The sequence below is a fragment of the Orcinus orca genome, chromosome 15 (genome assembly GCF_937001465.1).
Source record: "Orcinus orca chromosome 15, mOrcOrc1.1, whole genome shotgun sequence".
Lineage (NCBI taxonomy): Eukaryota > Metazoa > Chordata > Mammalia > Artiodactyla > Delphinidae > Orcinus > Orcinus orca.
This window is the reverse complement of record NC_064573.1, coordinates 60,633,434-60,647,802: the sequence shown is the minus strand read 5'-3', so window position 1 is coordinate 60,647,802 and position 14,369 is coordinate 60,633,434. Positions and strand designations below refer to the sequence as shown.

The following is a 14,369-nucleotide window of genomic DNA, read 5'->3' as shown; positions in this document are numbered from 1 at the left end:
TAGTCAACTCAGATAATAGCACAAAATATGCACTATGCTCATCTAAGACCTCCTAGAGTTCAGATATATGGATATTAAAGGATTCATGAAGATCAAAGAAACAATTTAATATTTGTTCTCACCTATTGGGAAGACAAATATGTAAATTAAAAAACTGAAAAGCTAAAATGATAGAAATCAATTAATAATGTAAACATTCATCAGTTCTATTCAGGGAAATACATGATTAATTTTTGAAATTTAATTATGAAATTTTTAATGAAAAGGGCAAATGTATTTGCTGCAGATATGCCACATTTGAGATTATTAGCCCTAATATATAAAGTGTTCTAACAAATCAATAGGACAAAGACAAACATCTAACAGACAAATGGGCAATGAACATGAACAGACAATTCAGAAAAGAAAATACTAAAATTGCATACAAACCTAAGAACATTTGTTTAATTTCATTCTTAATTATGAAAATATTAGTTCAAATAAAATGTCTTATAAAAGATAAAAAGATTCATAGAATTGAATTCAATCAAGTATATGTATTTGAATAAAATTTGAGGGTAAAAATTTTTATAGTATTAATCAAAATTTTGCATGTGATGTATCACAATACAATAGTTCTACTTTGAGGAATTTATCTTAAAGTAATAACTAAATAAGTGTTCAAAGATATATGTAAAAGGTGTTCAAAATATTGCTATATGTAATAGCAAAAATGTAGATATAATTTGTATAGCACCGGCAATTGATAAGGAACTTGCATTTTATTAAATTATGTAATACTCTATGTGCATTAAAATGATTAGAGGTCCATATTTATTGGCACAGAAAGAGTTACATTATATATTATGACGTGATTAAAGCCATTTCATCTGGATACTGATGATCAGAGCTGGGGACGATGGACATTACAAAACAAGAGTATTAGGTAGAGGCGAAAATGATGCTTTAAAAAATATACCTGTATAGGTCTTTTAATATAAAAAGTATTAATTAAGGGATGGTAAAGATTTTTTTCCTTATCCTTATCTTTTACAGTTACTTTTAACTCACTAATGATAAATATCACCTGGGAATTAGGACTCAGAGAATTTTGCAGATCTCACCATTTCACCCAAAATGCTGAAATTGCTCCTTGTCTGGGAAAACTGCATTGCTTGGATACACATCACCCATTAGAGCAGCCATTCCTGGGGTTTGATGGAGTTCAGGTGCAATTCAACACAAGAGCATCTTAACATTTGCAAAGTAAAATATCACTACTAGTCAATTGAGAAGAATCTCTTTTCCTCTTAGAATTTCACATTCTGTTCAACATTCAATGTGTGGTAAAATCTTGACTCTTTGATTGGGTAGGAAAATCTTTTCCTTTAAACAGTTAAAAATAATGTCAATGAAGCTTCTACCAGAAAGCTCCTAAGTGGTAACATTTTCTGGTATTTGACTGTTTCATCACCAATTTCTGTGCCAGGTCCCATGTTCAGCTTCCTGGAAGCCCCGATGATATATGAAAATGCTGCCACTTTTATAGGAATATGCTGGCAAAAATCTGCCACTCCCATGTATTATTAGTCCTTTTCCGCTAATTATTTTGGAAAAAGCAGAGGTGCAGGTCCAAGTTCAACTGGCTGTCAATGTCTGGGACACACTTGGTGTAAACCTGTTCAATTAGGAGAAAAATCTGTGCCTCATTTGACCACCAGTTTTCCAACTGCATTATGAAACTTGTAGTTGCATTTTTGTATTAGAAATTGAGCAATAAGTTGATTTTAAAATTATTGATAAAAGTAATCAATGAAGAAACATAACAAAGTGAGTAACCAATTTACAACATCAAGATAGAGATTTTTGCATGTTCACTAACATTTATGAAAAAATGAAATTACAAACTGAATGGGAGCTGTGGAAAACCCCTTGGTGTTATAAAGACCCCAGAGTAATTTGTGTAAAAAAATACAGACGACCAGAGCCGGGCTGAGAGAACTCAGTTGGCTGGTTTCAAGTAACAGTCAAAGCCCTGTGGTTTTAAACCGTGACTACAGAAAAATTAGATGAAATAAAAAATAATCAGCCCTACTCCATCATGTACCAGGTACATATCTACGTGTATTTGTACAGACTGAACTCCTGCTGGGCGTACTGAGTGTTTCACAAAATTACCGTGGTAGAAGCTCGCGGGTTCCAGAGGAGGGGTTTGATGACACAGCACGTCTGCTCTAGGCACTTCGTGCTTCTTAAGTTAATAACCAGATGCACAAAACTTTGTGGAGCTAAAAATGAAATATTTTGAATCTATATTATAACCAGATCGGGGCAAGAGACAAATGATAAGAAGGAGGAAAAGGAAGAAGGAAGGAGAGACAAGGACAGGACCCCCATGCAGGACAGGGCAGTGAGGGAGGGAGTTAAAGCGCTGGGTCTGCAGTCCCGAATCCCCCACCCCTCAGCTTATCACCCGAAAGAGGGATAATAATAGTACTGACCTCATGGATTAAATTAGCTGATATGTATAAGTGGGCACCTGTTAAGGGGGTGAGTGTAACCCGGTTTGTTTAATTGAATTATAGTTGATTTACAATGTTGTGTTAGTTTCAGGTGCACAGCAAAGTGATTCAGTTATACATACATATATATATGTATGCATTCTTTTTCAGATTCTTTGCCATTATAGGTTATTACAAGATATTGAATATAGTTCCCTGTGCTATACAGCAGAACACTGCTGATTATCTATTCTATATATAGTAGTGCGTATATGTCAATCCCAATCTCCCAATTTATCCCTTGCCTGCCCCTCTTCCCCCCTGGTAACCATAAGTTTGTTTTCTGTGTCTTTGGATCTATTTGTTGTGTAAATAAATTCATTTGTATCATTTTTTTCAATTCCACATATAAGTGATATATTGTATTTGTCTTTTCTTTCTGATTTACTTCACTTAGTATGATAATCTCTAGGTCCATCCATGTTGCTGCAAATGGCATTATTTTGTTTTTTTTTATGGCCGAGTAATATTACATTGTATATATATATACACATATATATTACATTGTGTACCTATCTATCTACCTATCTGTCTATCTATCTCACATGTTCTTTATCCATTCACCTGTGGATGGACACTTAGGTTCCTTCCTTGTCTTGGCTTACATGTTTCTATTGCTATGTTAATTTCGGGGAGAATGTCCATTCTCTTAATTTAAAATATGGTTTTAAAAGGCTGGAATTTCTTAAAAATATTTTAATTCCCACCTAAAACTTTGATGCTCAAGGTGTTGTTAAAATCTTATTTTTCTTGTTCATATGTGGTGCTCTTTGAGATACAAATGTCAGACTTGAAACTAGACTTAGCACTGGAGGAAACAACACAGATTTTCCTCTCTTGTAACAGGAGTGGCAGGAAGGTGGGGACACCAAGAACTGCTGGGAACAGACCCTGGGGTGCCATCAGCAGCCCCCTCTCCTCTTTCCTGGCTTCCCTCTGCTCAGGACCCCTTTTTTCCTCTTACACAGCGTTCTCCCTGTGGCCATCATATTGGGAACATTGTTAGGGCTGGGCTCACATGACCTTGGTTCTCCGACAGGTGAGGAAAAGAGCTTCTTACCTGCCTGGAGAAGGTTCCACTTTGGCCTGACCTAGCCCATCACATGCACATATGTTCACCTATGACCAGGAGACAGGTGCTGCGAGGATGCCCAGATCCCCTGCCCCCATGGCCAGGGTGGGAGGTAGGATGCCTTGGGGCCCGCAGAAGCAGCTTATTGGCCGGGGCAAAGTAGTTCCCAAAGAAAGGAGGTCTCCAAAACTGCTTTCTGTTGCGGAAAGACAGGAACTTGGAAGCTGCTGAGGCCAGCAGGAGCATGGGATGGAAGAGGGAGGAGAGGGGGGATGGATGCACAGAGCCTGGTTCACCTTGTAAAGGAGTAGCTGTCAATGGATTCGATTCGTTCCAGGAGCAGATGCCCTACTTCTGGGCACGGCCCTTCCCACTTGGAGTGTTGGTGCTGAAGGATGTTAAGGGATATTTTGTCACCTGAGACACACATGGATGAGACAGTGGAACTTGCCCTGCAGACTGAGTGACATTTAGCCCAGGTTTTGTTTCCAGCTTTTGGACTCGGTTACCCTCCCTCTGCTCCAGATGTCAGCTCTGTCATTGAGATGCCAATGCTATCAAGGGAAATTCTTCTTTTATTTAATTATTTTAGATTTAAATTTATTTTATATTGGAGTATAGTTGATTTACAATGTTGTGTTAGTCTCAGGTGTACAGCAAAGTGATTCAGTTATACATATACATATATCCATTCTTTTTCAGATTCTTTTCCCATATAGGTTATTACAGAATACTGAGTAGAGTTCCTGGTGCTATACAGTAGGACCTTGTTGATTATCTATTGTATATATAGTAGTGTGTATATGTTAATCCCAAACTTCTAATTTATCCCTCCCCTCACCTTCCCCCTTTGGTAACTAATTTTTAAACGTGAAGAATGCAATGCATTATTTCTAACTACTTCATCTAACATTGGAAAGGAACAACCCCTCTAGTGAATTATATCCATTTCTCTATGCTATACATTTCCCTTCTTTTCATTGTTGCTGTCCTTTGCTTTCACCTGCAGACTGTAACATGTTCTAGACTTCATATTATAAATCTCATTTAAAAAGTGTTGAATCAAGGAAGTCTGCCAGCAACTTTGTTTTCTCTGCTTTTCTCTGTGTGTTGGACTGCTCTGGCACGGGAGAATCATATTACTTTACCATGTAAAACATGGTGAATGGCTGTAAAAGAATTCCCCAGCAACTGAATAATGGGCTGTCAAAAATATTCTTGGTGCCAAAGGATCTGGATATGTCTGTTCCATTTATTGTGTTTCTCCTTTCCCCATGACTAAGTGCTCACAAAAGACACAAAAACCCAAACCTCTAGAGTATGTGGTATTTGAGGACAGAAACCATATTTTAATATATTCAGTCTCATACCTAATGTATTAAGATGTTTAGTAGAGGATCACCAGCAAACAATGATGAGCACCTATGGTACGTAAGATGCTCAAATTACTAATTAAATTGACTTCTAGTGACAGGAAGGAAGTTATGTTCCTCCATCTCCACTGTGCTTGGTTGAATGGGTTAATAATATCTATTTTAAGGAGTCCTGGAAGTCTTGACCCCAAAACTTTTACCTTGTTCTGCCCTTTTGGAATAAGTTTATTTTTCTCAGAAATATGAAAATGGAACCTATTTCTTCATTAAAGTTCCGTGTTTTAAGAGCCTGAATGTGCAGTCTAGCAAAATCATTTATTTTTATTTTACCTTGATAATAAATGGAATCTATTTTAAAAATCAATTTTAGAATGCGCTGAGAAGATCTGGGGAAAAAATGGAAATGTGGAAAAAGTTAAAAGGTGCTTTGTTTCTCAATGAAAGCAAGAGAAGTCAAGAGAAGTAGCATCTAAATGCCTCCCTACCCCAACCCTCCCCACTGGGTCCGAGCACAGACTGTCTGCTTCTCACTTGGCGTGAGGCTCTTAATCTCTCCCACCTCTGACTTTGGGCCAGACTGTTGCCAGCGGTCCCGGAGTTCAGCGTGGTTTCTGATTCAGGTTATATATTCTTGGGCGGTGTCTTAATTGCTAGTATTCAGGGGCCGGATAACTGTCGTTTAAGAATTCCTGAGATGGGGATTCTCCATTGTTTTGCATGTGACTCACAGGACAGACGACATTCATATGGGGCCCACTCCCCTGGTTCAGGGGCCATCGGAAATTCCTGGGCTGCTTAACTAAAATTCCAGGTCTTTTCCTCCTACTTAGCAAAGCCTATTGGAATTCAACTGGGCAAGAGTAACTTCGTCCGAGGAGATAAACCTGATCTGCTTTAAATTTATGTGTGTACGCATGTGTGTGTACTTCTGATCCCCAATTTAGTCCTGCATTATTTATAGCAATTATTTAAAACGCTCCATCATAACCGAGTAGTATGAACCCAAGTCCCTTAGTGAAATCACCACATTCATGCTCCCTTGGGACTAGCTTAGTCCTCAGAGAGGGCCCAGGAAACTACTTGGTATAATCTCCTGTCTTTCCAGAAAGTCTGTCTAATGCCTAGGAGGCACTGATTGTCCGCCCGAGAATAAAGCACTGGAGGCAGAGCTCTCAAGAAAGAAACATAAGTGCCATCCTGGCTTACTGTGACTTGAGGAACAGAAGCAGGGTGGCTTTTAACTGCCTCTGGAGACCCAGTGCTGAATTCACCACTTCCTGTTTGCAAGACTAAACTGTACAGAAAGGTAGTGATTATCTGCTGTGATTATTAACGCAACTAGTGCATAACACAGCTCATGGATTTAGGGCTGGGGGTGTGGGGTGGGCGGGCAGTGATGTCTACTTGAACAGTTACTGAAATCAAGATATTGTTGCCACTGACTGAGCATCGGGAAAATGTCAAAGTGTGGGTTAGCAGAACCCTTACCTCTCACGAATGCAGGCTTCTTATTGACATGGTCTTTGATAAAAATGAGCACTTTTCTTTACATTAAGTACTCAGAAAATTGTTATGCTTATAATGTAGGGAAGAATTATTTCATGAAAAAATTGTAGAAAATCATTTTTATACCTAGCTATTCTTCTGTGGACTTGGATACACTATTCGTCAAATTGCGTCACTGGAAACAGCGTTTTCACACTCAGGAGACTTCCAATTAAAATGTTCAGCTTAAAAAATACATGTAAATCCTGTGCTTCAGCATTGAGGAGGTAAAGCCATGGTGTTTAGTGGACTGGAATGTCAAAGTGCCCTCTAGCTTTCCAAATGCCACGTGAAGTTAAAAGTTGAATTTTGGAGAGTGCAACTTACAATGTGCTACTATTTCATTATTTTTAACAGGAGAGTATTACACATTTTTCTGCTTGGGACACATGTAGACTTTTAGAGAATGATTTATTGGTCTGCTCTGTTACTGGGGGCGGGGGTGGTGGTGGTATGCACTCACCTGGGCTGGTCTCTGAAAGGCCATTTAGGGAGGCAGGGAGGGATGCCTTTGAGGAAAGACAGTCATTCTGCTTAGATGTACAAGCAAATCTCTACCAGGCTGTGCAAAATCAGGGCAAAACTGAATCCTTGTTGTGCATTTAATAACATCTCTTCCTTCTGTTACAGGCTCAACCTGGGAAAAGACATTCCGACAGATCGGCTTTGAAAGGTAAGCAGGACCTGGTTACTCATGGCCTATTTTATTCCAAGCAGTTCATTGACTATAAATTGGTGGTCTTGCCACCATTACTTCAGTGACTGTGCCCTTGAGTAAGTCATCGTTTTTGAGCCTCAATTTCCTTGTAAAGTAGACCTTTGCTTTATGACATTTTTGCCTGCACACAGAGTGAAAATGTAGATTGAATGGAGCAATTTATGTGAAAATGCTTCTTCAACTGTGAAATAGTGTGAAAGGTAAATGGTAGAATTAGAGCATCACAGAAAAGAGAGTAAACTCTTTCTGATGTCATGTGTTATATTTAGTTCTACAGGTTTAGTACAGAGAAATTTATATTTATATTGATATCTTTGCAATAATTAAAATTGTCCAATCTTATTAGCTCAAAGTGGAAGGCTGAGATCGTGTCACTCTTCGCTAAAAGCATTTCTACACCAGAAGAGAAAAAGCATACTCATTATAACATCAGAAAATGTGGAGGTAGGGTCAATATAGGCCTAATGGCAGCATAAAGGGCATTTAGCATCTCATAGTGAACTTGCAATGTCGATACAGCTATTGAAAGAGAGAAAAGTGATTTTTTTTTTTTTTTTACTCTAAAGGTAGCTTTTGACTAGTTCTTTTCATCGTATTGAAAATGTGTTTTTATGTGTATTGATCAAGCTGACAGAGTGCTTAGAGCATATAAAAGGGATAATAAAATACCTTAGAATGCATTATTTCTCCAGTAGCGAGTGAGTACAGCTAGCTCATCACCAGGCTGACTGTGATAGCATTTCTGGTACCATTTTTAATTGACTCAAAGGTTTATTTATTTCTCTCCATACACTTACATCCTGTCAGCACTGTCACTGTTGATCTCCCAGTGAGTTCCCACAGGTAGTCCTTGAGGTTATCGGAGGAGGTTGGCTTGGGATGGGCAGATCTCATGGATCAACTTAAAAGCTGGAATATCATGTGTGGCCTCACCGTGTGTGAAACCTTTCCCCAAAGCATCTTTCTCGTGATTCTTCTTTTGTGTTCCGAAAAATGTCAGCGATAACCAAAGAGGAGAGAAGAGCAAATTGAACATCAGTTATCTGTTGCCCAGCTTCAAGGACACTTTGCCATACTTCCTTTGTCCATTTTTAGCGGGGAGGGGGCTAAAATATTGTAAAGAAAATCTCAGGTATCATGTCAGTTCATCCCTACTTAAGTCAGTATACGTCTCTGAAAAACTGGATGTTTTCTTTCAGAATCATGATGCCGCAGTGGTACCAAATACAAATACCAGTAAGTCCTTAGCACCATTTAATACCCAGTCAATGCTTACATTTCCTGATCATCTCAAAAATGTCATCTTACAGATACTGGTTTGAATCAGCATGCTTCTAAAGCCCACACATTCCATTTTAATTTTTTGGTTTTAAAAAGTTAAAAAAAATTTTTTTGACTGAGTTATAATTAACATACAATGTATTAGTTTCAGGTGTACAACATAATGATTTGATATTTTTATACATCACGAAATGGTCACCACCATAAGGCCAGTTACCGTGGTCACCACACATTCTGTTCTGTTGTCACATCTCAAGCCTCTCTGTTGGGATCGCGTCCCCCGATTCCCTCCCATCTTCGTTGGGTTTCTCTTCACTTTCCTGGCTTCCGAGGAAACCAGCTCAGCTGTCTTGTAGAACCGCTGTCTTGTCTGGATGTGTCTGTTTGTGGCATTGTTTACCTTGTCATTCTACCCTCTGTTTCATGTAAACTCAAATCACTCCCTTTCTGCCATTGGGGGCAACTTCGTGTTGACTTCTTGTCCTTTGATGCAGGCCATCTGGTCCTTTATCGTTTCCGTCCTTCTAGCATAGCTGGAGTTATCAAGCCCACCCAGTATTCTGGACCTGGAGTCAGCCATTTATCCCAAGGGTGGACACGGAGGCGGCTCCCAGCCTTTGGCTCTTACCAGAATACCTTGAAATGAATAACCTTGTGCACACTTGTAGTTTTGCCAGATATCCGAGGGATAGGTTGCCAAGTACAATCAAAGAATAAGTTTTTATGGAATTTTGCTAAACATTGCCAAATTTCTCTCCTTAAAATTTCGGCAGTTTGCACCCCCCGCCAGCAGTGGATGAGAGCAGTTGTTTCCCCAGAGCCTCGCCAACAGAACATGCTGTCAAACTTGAGATTTTTTTGCCAATCTGTTAGGTGAGAAATGGTATCTCAGTGTCCTTTTTTTTTTTTGCGGTACGCGGGCCTCTCACTGTTGTGGCCTCTCCCGTTGCGGAGCACAGGCTCTGGACGCACAGGACCAGCAGCCATGGCCCACGGGCCCAGCCGCTCCACGGCATGTGGGATCCTCCCGGACCGGGGCACGAACCCGCGTCCCCTGCATCGGCAGGCGGACCCTCAACCACTGCGCCACCAGGGAAGCCCTCAGTGTCCTTTTAATCTGCATTTATCCTGAGTCATTTTTCTGTAGAGCAAAGTGCAGGCTGAGATTCTTTGCTGTCTCCTGAGTGAAGCACTCAGGGCAAGAGCTTCTTCCAAGATGGTTAAGGATTCATCGATCTGCAGAATTTGGCAATTGGAACATACTCTTCCTAGTTTGCATGATCTTAACCTTTTGCTTACTTGAATAACGATTTAATGAAAACAACTGCCGTGCGCCAATCATTTCCAGTCCATACAACAATCCCACAGACGAGGGATTGGCAAACTTTTACTCTGCAGGGTGGATAGGCCACATTTCAGGTTCTTCTGTTGTAGCAGAAGGCAGCCACAGACAATGAGCATGGCTGTGTTCCGATAAAACTTTATTTACAGAAACAGGAAGCTGGCCGGATTGGCTACTAGCCGTCCTTTGTGACCCACACTGTAGACTGTGGGCCCCATCTGACAGGGAAGGAAACCGGAAGAAAATCAAGTAGCTACCCAGAGAGTCATAGCCACGTGGGCGTATTGACCTGCATTTAAGCGAAGGTCTGCCTGGCTTTCTACACCCAACCACACTGAATGCTTGAATTATAGCCTTCTTTGGCTTTGTGTTGTTTTATTTTTCTTATCCCTGTAGCTCTGGGGACGTAATCTTTAGTCTCAAGTCTTATCGGCTGTTCTCACTTAATGAACATTTTGAAGAAAGCCAGACAGTATAATTTCCATATTATAATGGCTCTCTAAAATGGGTATGCTTCCAAATAAATGTACAAATAAAAATATTATTAAGGATATGCTGTAGTTTTGAACTGCAGTCCTAGTTTAGAGATCATCCCTGGTTTTAGATGTTATCTTAAAATGTCATCCTGTGTTTTCCCATGTTGTCCAGTGTTGCCTCATTAAAGGGCAGGGGAACCATCTCTGCATTGCATCGAGTGTCTTAAAACAGAGAGCAGATATTGATCTATGGGGTTGTTGTGCATTTACAGTTGCAAAGACCATGTCAAGCCGTGCTGTTAAATACGGACTTGCTTGATTTCTTCTCAAGTTTATCCTCGTCTTTCTCTTAAAGGGAATTCCAATTATATCCTAAATGAAGCTATCTGCTTCTTTAGAGCCATTGTAAGAGATATTGATCCTTTCAGCACCATGTCCTTTGAAGTTTGCCCATCAGTCTGTTGGCTAGCTGAATATTTTAAAGTGGTTACATGTAAAAACAAAGTGACTGAGTCAGCTAAACCTCAAAGCTTTCTCCAAGAAAAAGAAAGCAAAAGTGTCCTCTGCTGTACATTTTGTAATCCAAGGGAAGATCTAGGGATTGAGCCTGCCTGTAACACGATGAGACAGTGTGCAGCCCTTTCCTTCCCAGAAACCATGCCATTATATACACTGTCTCAGAATAAATACACATTGTCACAGTTTATATGGCTGAATTCATGATAATGTGTTATGTTCACCTTGCAAACAGTTGCTCTCTGTGGGCGATATCAGGAGTTTATTTTTCGATTTCATCAGAGGAGTGCTCGTGACATAGGAAGGATATAGGCTCCTGTAATTTTGGTTAGGGTTAGGGTTAGGGCTCGGGTTAGGGTATAAGATATAGGTTCCTACAACTTTGGTGCCACTCCCAAGACCCCTTTCCACTCCTGGTCGTAGATATTGCTATCTGCATAACAAAAGGAGACTCAGTTGTTTTGTTTTTGTTCTCATTATGGAGAAAAATATCTGTGCCTAACATTTTTTATTTCATTCAGAAAGCTTACCTTTCCCTGCAGATTTTCTAAACTTTTGATTATAAATATTTCCAAAGCATAAGTCACTCACTCATCGAGGTAATGGTGATGCAGGTAGGCCTGGCCCTGTCCCTGCACTGATACTCTGCAAGTTCTGAGCAAGTGTATCAGCCAGGGAGTATCCCAGGTTCCCTGTGGCTTCTTAGAACAAATGCTTCTTTCTCGTTTGTGCAAAATCTGATGAGGAGGCAGACAACTTCGTGGGGAGGTTGCCTGTGCAAGGTGTGTCACTGTTTGGCTTCAGTCTGTGACACCTCTGTCTTGACATGATGTTTCTGAGTTTGCTTAAGCATGGAAGCAGAATTTGGGGAATTGCGTACTGGATTTTAAGTGTTTCCACCTGGAAGTTGCATCTGTCACCACAAGTCACAGTTCATGGCCCAAAGCAAGTCACTGTGCTGATTTAGGGGCCAGGAGCATATCCCTCTGCTGTGTGTGCAGGAGGGGACAGGAAGTGGAGCCACCAGAAAGTGCTAGTGTCCTCACAGGAAGCTGTGAGCGAGGTCTGCACTGGGTCTTCTCTTTCTTAAGCTACACTTTTCACTGGAGAAAAAATATTTCAGCGAGTTAGTGGGCTTGTGCACAGTAACCCGCCAACAGAAATAAGGTTCCTGCTCTCAGGGAAATCCTATCGATGCCTCTTTCAAAGTAACCATCTTCTACTGCTTTCTCACCCCTATTTACTTAAAAAGCAAGGTAGTTATTCTTAATAAATCTCTATAATCAGCACAGCACCTCAGATTACATTAGTATTCACCCTACTATACATTATTTTATTTGATGCTCTGCTTGGATTGTGGAATGAAATATCTTGCCCCTTCAAAGACTATTTTAAAATATAGATCTCAAAAATAAATTAAATAAATAAAATAAAATAAAATAAAATCTCCCTGAAGGCAGCCTGCTCTTATGAAACACAGTTATCCCTAGGATTTTTTCCCTGGTGTAGAGATGGTTCAAGAGGCGTGACTGTGTCTTGGTGGTGCTAGGAGGGCAGCCTCCCACTGCCTGTCTGTTGTTGGCTCTCCTACCCCACTGTGTATTCCATGGGGAGCTCCCCGCCTCCATCAAGTTTTAGACGTCATTGCTTTTGTGAAACCTTGCCTGATGGCTTCCTCTCACCTCTTCTTGTAACACTTTTCACGTGCCTCCTTGATGGTACTGGGTAAATTATGACTGCAGCTGTTCCCCTGTGTTTCTCCCACTCTGGGGCAGGAAGGATGGGTCTGTCTTGATATGCCTGACACATACTGACTGATCAGACGTTTGGTGAAGAGTTGACAGAGTCCTTGATGGGGAAGCACGTGGGCAGAAGGCAGGAAACCAGGGCCCCAGCATCTTCTTATCAGTACATCGCAGCTTGTAGGAGGACGGGGCAGCCTGCAGGTCGAGCTGGCTCAGGCCTCAGAGCAGAGGGGCTTTGAGTGTGTGTCCCTGTGAACAGTTACTTAATTCCCTGACCTTCCGAGTCTCTATCCTCTGACTGCTGAGTCTCCTGCCCTGAGTTGGACACCATGATGGGATCCCAGTACTAGGGTCAAGGGCTCCATGCAATCAGGGCCGTATCCGTCTTGTTCACTGAGGCATCTTGCACCTGACCCACCCAGGTGAGCAAAGTGAAAGGTCGGATAAAGGGAGACACACTTGAGGACCTGATTCTGTGGCAGCAGAAGCAGGGAGGCTTAGCAGGTGTCTCTGCACCTGTTTCGTTGGTTTTTTCCCCCTTTTGTGTCTGTGGTCCCTTCAGGACACAGCAGCTACCGGTACTCTACCTCCACCTCCTCCCGGACCTTCCCCACCGGCTCAGCCACCGCCCTCAGGCTCCCTCCCTGTCTCCTGTCACCTCCTGTAACGAAGCCACCAGGTGTGTTCATGATCTTGTGTGTCTTATATGTCTTATTCTAGACCCTTGCTTCTGAGGGCAGGATGTGTGTCTTACTATTTTATAACCTCTAGTGCCAGCCCAGGGATTGTCAAATAATAGGCATTTAATAAATGTTTGATAAACAAATGGCCTTTTAAATAAATATTAGTGTGTCATTTCTCTGTTGGCCTCACCCCTACTTTCAGGGATTCTGCCCTTCTTGATGCATTTTAATTTCTATTGGCCTTTTCTTTTGGAGTATGAATTAATTACTTGAGAAATTTAAGGCCAATTTTTAAATTCGTTTTTATCCTCCAGCTTTATGTATAATTCATTCACTGTGTAATTGAAATTAATGCTGTTTCTTTAGGTAATATTATGTGAAATATTGAGGAATAATGGAAAGGTAGACTCCAAGGAAGGTTTTATGATATGCTTTTCTATTTGAAAACTCTCATCCGTGAAATGAGATTAAGTGAAATCAAATGAGGTTAAGTGAAATCAATTGTGATAGAAACAAAGATATTAATTTCTATAGTTTCTGCTATATTTTTCTGATTTTTTTTTTTTTTTCGGTATGCGGACCTCTCACTGTTGTGGCCTCTCCCGTTGCAGAGCGCTGGCTCAGCGGCCATGGCTCACGGGCCCAGCCGCTCCGCGGCATGTGGGATCTTCCCGGACCGGGGCACGAACCCGTGTCCCCTGCATCGGCAGGCGGACTCTCAACCACTGAGCCACCAGGGAAGCCCTGAAATTTTTAAGTTCCTAAGTCTGTATGATAAAGTGGATAATATGAATACCTATTAATTTAAAGCAAGACAAGCATTTCTATATATTACTTCTCTGAGAAGCACATAGAAAGGAAAAAACATTAAATTCAAATCATACCATTACTATAATCTTGTGGTCTACCGAGTTAAACCAGGGAGGTCCTGGTTGGGTTTTAGTTGTGTGTTGTCATACTTGTAGCTTTTAAAATAGCAGCACTTTTGCATATAAATGCACACAATGCATGTCTTGTGATTAAAAGATTTACCCTGTTGTTGTGCTAGCTTCCCACAAGATGAACTTCTAAATTATTT

The 14,369-nt window shown here is 40.8% G+C and overlaps 1 long non-coding RNA gene across 1 annotated transcript in view; it reads left to right on the top strand.

Annotated features, from left to right (window-relative positions):
• Positions 1–7,203, top strand: part of LOC125961289 (uncharacterized) — a 98,171-nt gene extending 90,968 nt beyond the window's left edge. The window contains exon 3 of the long non-coding RNA XR_007471741.1: positions 7,161–7,203. This is a non-coding gene — a long non-coding RNA (uncharacterized LOC125961289). The remainder of the gene's footprint in view (positions 1–7,160) is intronic.
• Positions 7,204–14,369: the final 7,166 nt, after the last annotated feature.